Source organism: Theobroma cacao, chromosome 2, assembly GCF_053813885.1.
Source record: "Theobroma cacao isolate CCN51 chromosome 2, ASM5381388v1, whole genome shotgun sequence".
Taxonomy (NCBI): domain Eukaryota; kingdom Viridiplantae; phylum Streptophyta; class Magnoliopsida; order Malvales; family Malvaceae; genus Theobroma; species Theobroma cacao.
In genome coordinates, this window is record NC_142640.1 from 45,030,644 (window position 1) to 45,040,715 (window position 10,072).

Here is a 10,072-nt window from a genome sequence, read left to right on the forward strand (position 1 = left end):
GTCTTTATGTCAATACATAAATGCGATCCGTATCCTGAATCTATCATCCAAGATTTAGGATTACCAGTAGAAAGGTTAAGCTCAATCATATTCAAAATCAACTCTCGACTTGTCAATATTACATCCTTCCATTTATTGAGAACTTTTCTCAAGGTAATATACTAGTCCAAACATTTTGGGTTGACGGCATCAAGCCAAGCAAAGTAGCAATTATCATTATATTCATTTTAACAACCTATAAATATAGAAAAAGTATTTGTATTAGTCTATCATGTTATTAACCAATTTAAAATGAGGTATGAAATCTTGTATTGGTTCTCCCACTAATTTTTCATAATAATAGTCCTCACTATTATGCGAAAATCCTTACTAGGTATTTCTAGTGGGTTGGGACTCCTTTCAACTTATTACAACTTTGAGTGACTCAACGAGCCACAAAAAGCCTAGTTGGGTAGTAACATGGCTTATTGATTGCATCTCCATGCAACTTTCAAATCAGTTAGGCGACAACTATTTGTTTAAATGGATCATATGCATTTCATTCAACTCTACCTTTAATATCATGTGGTCAAGTGTGACACATTCGAACAACACAGTATTAGTTGAGTAAGACCCATCAATAGCTCAAACATACTCATGTAAAATTTTATTCTCAACTGACTTAACAAGCCTTTAATTAAAAGAACAGCCTGGTTATCTTGATATATGGTGGAATGCAACTTGATCAAGTGAAACATGTGACTCAATATTTTAATAAGGGATTTTGTTTGTTACTTTAATTTGGTATTTAAGTCTCATCCATTTAAAGCATGCATAACATTTATAATATCACATAAAATAAATCTATCACATGTATACTACTAGGATGAGTATGGACCTTTATCTAGTATAATTTCCTTGAGCCATCGAAGGAAATTAGTTGGTCAAATCCTAGGTGTTTATATACAAAGTTTTTTCCAAGCTTCCTTGTAATCTCCTCATTTCTTCATCGTGCCTCTATATCTCCATTTTCATATTACTAAATAATCCCTGGCTAATCCTAATTTTATACTTTGATGTAACTAATTACATTTGAAATAAAGAAACCTCGATTTACATTCGAAGGGAGTTAGGTGACGAGACAATTTTACAACTCAGAGAAAAAGAGAGAAAGGTAGGATGTGCTAACTTTATTTAAAATTTAATAAATACCATGAAAAATTTAACCATCTACAATCACATTGGGTATAAGTCCATAATCATCCTCCTACATTTAAAATCATATTATGAACATATTTTTTTTTTATAAAATTAATGTGCTTTAGTATCCCATTACCAATCTTAAACATAATCCAAATCCTTAGCTTAATTAACATTTATCTTAATCCAATTAAGATAAATCCTAATCATATTAGGTTTAATTAAGTTACCATTATATCAATCATTATGATTTAATTTGATTAATTAGTCAAATAATTTGACTAATTTTCCTAACCATTTGGAACTTGATTAAAATAGGTAATCTTAACTTTTAAGCAACTACCTTATATTGGTTTCCTAAACAATTTAAAAAACTATCATATCGACTTTCCAAATATATTTAGGAAATTAGTTGGCTGAAATCATTTGGTGATAATTGTCATATTTAATCAAATTAAAGATGACAAATTCTAATCTCTAAAATCAAGGTATATTTTGCAATCAGGAAATTGCTATTGATCCTTGTGTAATCAGAAATCCATAATCATAGGATTTTCTTTCTACTTTCAATTAATCAAAAGTTACCATACTAAGGCTGATTGGGTCGGCACAAGCCACTTTTTCCCGCCCCAAAAATGGCGACTAATAATCATTCTTGGTGCCCAAAGACATGGGTTGGAATTTTCCATAACTCGTGTAACCGTATTTTCCATAAATCAGTATTTAAAAACTTAAAACAAGTTTTTTTATTAGATCATGATTAATATTCTGGTCATGCTTGCTAAATTTATCTAAAACAATTTTTAATAAATTAACCATAGAAATCCAATTTAACTAGTATTAATTGGCAAAACATTTTTGCTAGATTGGTAACAACTAAGGCACTTAAATCCAATTGAAAAATAGCAACAAGGAGGCTCTGATATCAATTGAGCAGTTTTGGCAATGCTCAATGATGGAGTTACATGCATTATAAATATTTAAAACGAGTAAAGCAGTAGAATTTAAACAAGAAAAACCAAAACTTCCCTTGGATCACTTGTTTTGGATTTTTAATCGGATGAATCATTCACAAACATTCATGGTTGAATTGTATACCTTAGTGAGTGATTGCTAAAAATCACAATTCACAAATCTTCCCCTTTTGTGCACACCAAAGCTCAGCTGTTGCAAACTAAAGCTATCCATATGTCAAGGCTCTAATGGTGATCCACACAGATAGCAATTGAAAACCTTCACAAAGTTGGGGCAGTGTATGTGCTGTGATGCTATGCTAGTAGCCAAGATTTCATAAATCTCACCTAAAAAATATTTTTCTCATTGTTAAAATGAAAAGGAAGACAAAAAAGAAAATTCCCTTTCCTTGTAACCTTGCTAATAGGTGGTAAAAGGGAGAGTTCAAGTTTGTTTTTTCATTACTTTTTCTAGCAATCACACTCAGGGTGCGACATGAATATAAAGTATTTATAGTTAGGTTAAAATGCTGACTAATGTTTTGGTTTATTGCATCGTACTCCTTCCACTTAATTAAACAATTTAATTAAGTCTTTGTTAGAAATTTCAAATTTTCAATTAAGTACAAATCCTATTTCCATTTCACATTGTCACCTTCTTGTGTGTGACTCATTAGGTCCCCAACATGTTGGCAATAAATATAAATTAATTCAATTAAGAAATTACATTTATATTAATAGATCATGAACGACATCTAGTAATACATCGTGACCACTCAAATGTTAGGAGAGTTAAGATGGTTTGACTAACTTTTCAATGTATAGTATCTCAGTGTAATTTGATCATTTTATCATATATCCTGGATAGATAGAAAGCCTAGCTTGATGTCTACTTTCTAGCTCTATCCATATTAGTCTTACAACTTCCATATTAACCTATTAATATCACTTTGGCCAAGGACTTTCAGTCAATATAAGCTATAAACAAGTGAGATATGTCCCCTTCAAATCTCTATGGAGTGATGAATCCTTTCTAGACTACTCATTCATCTTTTTGTGCTTCATGTCATACTAAAAGCACTTTATTTAGGCATCTGGTCACCTTCAGACTCATAATGGTGAAATCAAAGCATGGCAGTTCACATACAAGAAGACATGGTATCACAAGTCAAAGGATTACTTAGACTACTAACACATGAAAGTATTTTCCATAGACACTTAAATGAGATACCAAATGGAACTCTGATAGTGGGTCGTGTACAGTGAACTTGTTCTTTAATAAGCACTCATATACTATCCTCAAGTATCTCTTATACTTCAATCTTTGAGATTGGTTGCTTACTTTCAAAGTAAGGAGGCTTAGCATGTACTAGTCTTTGAGAATTGTCAATGCCCTTATTCTTGACAATATAATGGTCAGGAACAAATTTAGGAACAAGACTTTGATGCAGACGAATCTCATAATTATAACTTTTTATAATTTCTTTGTAAAACCATTATATTCCATGGGCTTTATCTGCATAGGTCTCCTATAACTCTTTACAAATACACTCATAGATAAAGAAATACCTCATACATTACATATATCTACAAAAAGAATCATAATGTATTATACATGAAATGCAACTAATGAATGTAATGTCATACAAGCATAAAAAAAATGATAGGCTTGTAGGGCTTACACTAACAATTTAATGGCCCAAATGGTGTCTAGAGGTGCCTTAACTATCATGAAAGGAAAATTGTCCAAGGCTGTTATCGTGTAATGGGAAGCACGATTATTCAAACTACTTTCATAGTCTCATAGATGAATGACATTATTAAGTAGGCATGATTTTTTGTGTGGTTAAAAGATTAAGAGGCTAGATTTTTGTGAGCATTTGTTTATGGTAAACAATGTTGAGTGAAATTTAGCATTACAACTCATCAAACCAAGAATAAAATGGGCTACATCCATTCAAATTTTTGGAGTCCTTTTCTTGTGGCATCAAAATGAGGATAATTGTCTTTGTTGGCTTTCATTTGATGATTTTTCACAAAAGGTGTTGATGTATTTTATAAAGGTTAAAAATGAAGTATTTACCATTTTTTTTTATAATGGAAGGCATTGATTGAGAAGTAAACTTTAAAGAAGATCAAATGAATTTGAATAGACAATAGTTTGAAATTTTGTATGGGTAAGTTCAACTTATTCTGCAAGAATGAGGGAATTTTTAAACATCGCATTGTCTCCTGAACATCACAACAAAAATGGTGTTACAAAGCTGATGAATAGAATACTTTTGAAGAAAACAAAATGTATACTCTTTGATCTCGGTCTGGCCAAAGTATTTTGGATAAAAGCTTTTAACATGGCTTGCTACTTGGTAAATTGGTCTTTATAAACTATCATTGAATTGAAGATTCTCGAGGAAATTTGGTTACGTAAATCTACTAACGACTTTATATTAAGAGTATTTGGTTACCTTGGTTATGCTCATGTGAATGATGATAAGCTTAAGCTGAGGACGAAGAAATGCACATACCTAAACTATCCTTTAAAGATGAAGGGCGTTCAGTTGTGTTGTATTGATCCAAAATCTCCCTAGTTTATTGTGAGTTAGAATGTTACGTTTAATGAGTTTGTTTTACTTCATGGGACAAAATTTACAATTGCAATCACATTATATCAAGAAGTTAGCGACTAGGTGGAGCATGAAATTAAAGCTCCACGGGTAGTGTAGGATGGTTGTGAGATCCCAAATGGATCACAAGAATTACAAGAACTGGTATCTCATTGACAGCAACAAAACGTTACTACATACAGTCCTAAAAGGAATATAAGAACACCTCATAAATATGATGGTTTTGTTGTTTAAGTTGATGTTGATTTTGATTCCTATGTTTTATCTATAGTTAAAGAAGTAGAGACCAATGACTCTTGCTTTTATCGTGAGGCATTAAATGTACCAAGTCTTCTCAATGGCCTGCTACCATGAATAGGGTTTTCAACAAGTGGGATACCCTACCTTAAACCCTATTAATAAGTAAGGTACCTGAATCCAAAAACTACTCGGTTATTTTAAGAATTTCTTACTGAATCCAAACCCTAATACCCTACCCACTACCCGTTAACTAGTTGAACTCGTTTAAATACCCTATTGTGCAAAAAAAATTTATTAGCCTCTTCATGGGTACCTAATTACTTGAACTTGAACCCATATTTGCATAAGATAATAATTATATAGCAAAATTCTCATCTATATAATTCACTAGTAATTAAACTTATAAAAGTAAACAAACATTACAATTAAAATTTAAATAACAAATTATTTTAAAATATCTTAAACAACAACTTAAATAACCAAAAACAAGTAAATAAACATCCATAATCAAGTTCGGTATCCAAGGGGTGATACCTGTACCCTTCCCAAACCCAAAATAGATACTAAACTTGCTACCTATACCTGTTTCAAACTCGAATATAAGGTACTTGTACCATATATAATTGGGTCGGATATCCTTTAGGTTCCAATAAAAGGGTACCTATTACCATCCCTAGCAATGAACAAGAAAATTGAGTCTCTACATAGAAATGAAACATGGGAGTTTATGAAAACACCCAAAGGCAAGAAGATCGTAAGATGCAAATGAATCTTTAAGAAAAATGAAAGGATCTTAAGGGTTGAAAGTGTTATGTTCAAAGCACGATTGGTGGAAAAAGATTATATACAAAGAGATTGAATCGACTACTATGAGGTATTCTCTCTTGTTGTGAAGCATAGCTCAATCTAAGTGTTAGTTTTTATAGTGGTCTACTTTGATGTTGAGTTGGAGCAACTTGATGTCAAGACTACGTTCTTATATGATAAGCTTGAAGAGCATAAAGTACAGCATTCGTGGTTCCAAGTATGGAAGATTATGCATCTATTTAAAAGATCATTATATGACTTGAAATAGTCTCTTAGGCAATGTTATAAAAGGTTTGATACGTTCATGGATGTACATGGGTACACTATGAGTGTATATGATTGTCACGACCCGGAACTCCCATCGAGCCCGTGATAACTACCGCGACTTCCCCATAGGCACTCATTACCCCGAATGTCGATCGAAACCCCGCAAGGCTTAGCATCAGGTTCCGCATCTCCCCAGTGAGCGACAGTTATTAAATCTCACATTTGAAAAAAATCATAAGTCATTTCCAAATTAAAACAATAAAATATTACTTTTTGGCTCATAGGGGCATTTTCGTCATTTTTTTTCGAAAATACCGAAACTCTCCAAAAACATGGTGTAAAAGCTAAATATATTCATACATACTTTAAATTAAATAACTGAAGAATAAAATTACTTTTACAGTGACAAGTGGGTCCCCAACTGACTAAGAAAATGTAGGGCTACGAACCCTTACTTTCTAGGATGCAACTCCGAGATTAATTCTCGTCTTAATCAACTATCAACAAATTATCATGAGCCTGAAAAATGGATAGGAAGAGGGGTGAGATTATGATTACATAATCCCAGTGAGTAAACAATTACCATCAAAAGCATCTAAAGCCGAGTGGATGGAGACAATATAAAAACGTTATATCTCAATAATGTTCATAACACAAATTTCGTTTCAATCTATACCAAGCAATTTCTTTTCATTAAAATTTCCCAGCTTATAGAATTCTTAAACTTGGCCCCTGCCAGAATCATTCTCGCTGGTACCCTCGTCAAGGTATCCCACTGAGACCGCCAAGGCTGTTAAATGACCCATACCCATAAGCATGTTTTCACATCTGACACACAGTCGTTCCTTAACATTGGTTGAGTCTCACTCTCACGTGGTGGCCCGAACGAGAGGGCACTCAAATCATACCTCAGGAGATATTTCACTCAACATCTCCCTTCGGAGGTAAGTATATAATTGAGTTACTGTGCCCCTCTCATAGGCAGTTCATGGAAACCGCCACCACTACAGTGACCGTTTAATATACCACTAGACCCATAAAAATTTCAGTAGCATAATATGACGAAAAAAATGTAATCCAGTCTACCGAAACCAATCCAAAACTATTCATATATTTCATGCCAACCCTAAAAATTTAGCCATCATGCTACCATAGTGTCATAAGCCCCAATTTCAATAACATATAAAATCATAAATTTCAACACAGTCTCCATATACTCAAATTTCCCAAAACAATATTTGATTTCAAAACCAGTATAAATCTCATTTTTATTAAAAAAATATTTTAATTGAAAAACATAATATTTTATAATTTAAACTCACCATTCAATAAAAGCATCAAACAAGTATAATTACTCTAGATATTTAAGAGGATAAATTATCCACTCACAGTTCTAGGAGTTGATATACTCCTAATCCCAGTCTTCAAGCACAATCTCTGTACTTTTACCAGTGTAATTTGCTCACCACCTTTTGTCACTTGTTTCCTTGAATTTTCACCAAATTTCCCTTGAATTTATCCACCTAGGTTTTTGTTTTTCTTTTCCCCTTTGTTTTCTTGCTATGGCTGGCCAAAATGAAGAGAAAATGGTGGTGTGGGCTGATTTTTATAGTTAAATAATATAATAATCTTAACTTGCCACATGTCACTACATTATTGGTCCATTTTTTAAATTCTTATCTTTTAAGCTTTAAATCTCCACCACACATTATTCCTTCAAATATCCATAACTTAGATAAAAATTCTCAGACTTATCCAAAGTCTTGGTGAAGTAATTTTTGAAATTTACACTTTTACCTCCGTAAAAGTCAAAAATTACATTTTTACCCCAAAAACTAAAAAATTGCCCATAGACATATTTTTCATCCCTTATACTCATACCATTCTCCAATTTGTCAAATGTGATCTAAATTCTCTCAAAATCTCAAATTTTTTCCACGATTAAAAAAATTACGATTTTACCCCTACACTTCCAAAAGTCACCGAAATTAAACTTTTTCACTTCTAAACCTCAAATCATACTCCAATAAGTCAAATGGGGCAAAAAAAAATCTTTTCTAAAAATTCTCATTTTGTCCCCAAGTGGCAAATGATCATTTTGCGCCTAGATAGTGAAAATTTCGGTTTGACTCCAAATTGATCCTCGAACTCCGAATTATCATTTTGAGTCGTCCCTGAACTGTGAAACTCTTAATTTCATCTTAAAATTCCTATTTGAACTAGTTGAGGCTTAATCGTCTTAATGAAACCATTAGGGGCAATATCGTCTTTTAACGATTTCTCAAACTTCCTAAATATGTAACCATTCTATTGAGCATGTAAATGACGTCGTAATTATTTTATAGAACAGGGTTTGACAATGATAGTTGTGTCTACCCTAGAAAGCTTCAAGATGATTTGTTTATCTATTTGTTGTTGTATGTAGATGACATGTTTATTATTGCTAAAAGTATGTCAAATATTCATGTATTAAAAGAGTTGCTTATTGGTGAGTTTAAGATGAAAAACTTAGATGCTGTAAAAAAAATAGGTATGGAGATTATTAGGGATATACACGCGTCTAGTTTATATTTGTCACAAAAAAGTGCATTTAAAATATATTAGAACATTTTAAGATGCAAAATGCTAAGTCCATGAGTACTCCATTAGGGCTACACCTAAAACTTTCAGTTGGTTATTACCACTACTGAAGGATGCAGAGGAGTAAGTGACTAGTGTTCCTTATGCCAAAGTAATAGGTAACATTATTTATGCTATGGTATGTTACAAGCTAGATATCTCACTTGCTGTTAGCATGGTAGGGAAGCATTTAATACATGAAAGAATTGTTGGTCTGTCGAAAATTTTTCCTTTGCATTCTGAATGGGTACTTTAGGATCAATCGTAATATGAGGGGATCAATCATGCTTTCATTTTTTGCCTCAAATTTTGAATTATGTGAGAGGATGATTGATCCTTAGCAACTAGTTGAGAAACTTTTTTGCTTTTGCCTATAAGGGATAGATCTCTCAACCCTTGGGATAAATACTTGTAGCTTTAATATTAGAAAGTCTTCTAAATTTTAACCTTTTCATTCCAGAAACATTTTTCCTATTTAGTATAACATTAAATAAATAAACAATTTATTAATTATTTTAAAGTTTTATTTTTTTTTAAATTTACAGAGTGATTTGGAAGAATTCAAAATAAGATTTATTAGAATAATTTTTTATAATTATTTTTGTCATTTCGAAATAAAAATCAATTTAAAAGTGAAACTAAGTATTAATGTTCATGGTCATGTATGTTGCACATAAATACTTATTTTTTATTTATTCTTAAATAATAATTTTATGTAAAATACAAAATTTTAAAAATGCAAACATTACTATCTATAAATAAATGATAATTAATGTTTCAATTTTATATAATTGAAATTTCATGATATTAATTTAAAATTAATCAAAATTATTACAATTATGAAAAATATTTGAATAAAACACAATTACGCTCCTAAGTTTTGATCGATATTACACAAAGGTCCATTAGTTTTCGAATTAGATACTCTGCCCCAAAAAAATATTTTTCGCTGGACATGTAGGTCCAACCGTTAGTCAACTATTAATATTTTTGTTAACTTGCTGACATGGTAAGAGTGAAAAGATAATTTTACCTTTGATTAATTTTATAATAACTATTATATAATTTTATTATTTTTTATTAATTCAAAAAAAAGGCTCCCCATTGAAGAGCACCATTTAGTGCTCCCCTTTCTTGGGGAGCTAAGGAGACTAATCGGTGCTCTTTTTTTATGTTTTAAAAAATATAATAATAATTTTTTAAATTAAGAAAAAAAGAAATGACATTTTAGTCTTTTCATTATTTCTGTTAACGGTGTCTGTATTCTTGAGGCAGAGTGTCCATTTCAAAAATTAATAGATCTTTGTGTAATTTCGATCAAAACTTAGGAAGGTAATGGTATTTTACCCAAAATATTTTAAAATAAGAATCATTCAATGTAAT